We start from the raw sequence: 383 nt of genomic DNA, 5'->3' as shown, positions 1-383 counted from the left end.
TCTCTAGCAGGAAGCACTTGTTGGCAGAAAGTAGAAGAGAGCTGTGTTTTCCTTTGCGTAGTAGGCAAATATGCAGGCTCTGCAGCCATACTGAAAGACTTCAAATCCTGACTCTGCCTTGAGCTAGCTATTTAATCTTCTCAGGTTTCACTTTTCTCGTATGTAGGATGAGGCTTACAATAGTACCTATCCCACAGGAGTGATATGTAAGGGTTAAATCATGTACTTGTAAAGTGCTTAAACTCTTTATGGCACTTAGTGAGTCCTTATTACAATTTAGCTCTTTTGTTATTGCTGATTATTGGCTAACCACCCAGCAGTAATTTATTCAGCATCTTCAGACACCTTGATCAAGCCCTGGGGCAGAATGACTTTTCGCTTTT

Source organism: Galeopterus variegatus, unplaced genomic scaffold, assembly GCF_000696425.1.
Source record: "Galeopterus variegatus unplaced genomic scaffold, G_variegatus-3.0.2 Scaffold771, whole genome shotgun sequence".
Classification (NCBI taxonomy): Eukaryota; Metazoa; Chordata; class Mammalia; order Dermoptera; family Cynocephalidae; genus Galeopterus; species Galeopterus variegatus.
The sequence above is the reverse complement of the archived record's forward strand: the minus strand, read 5'-3'. Positions refer to the sequence as shown.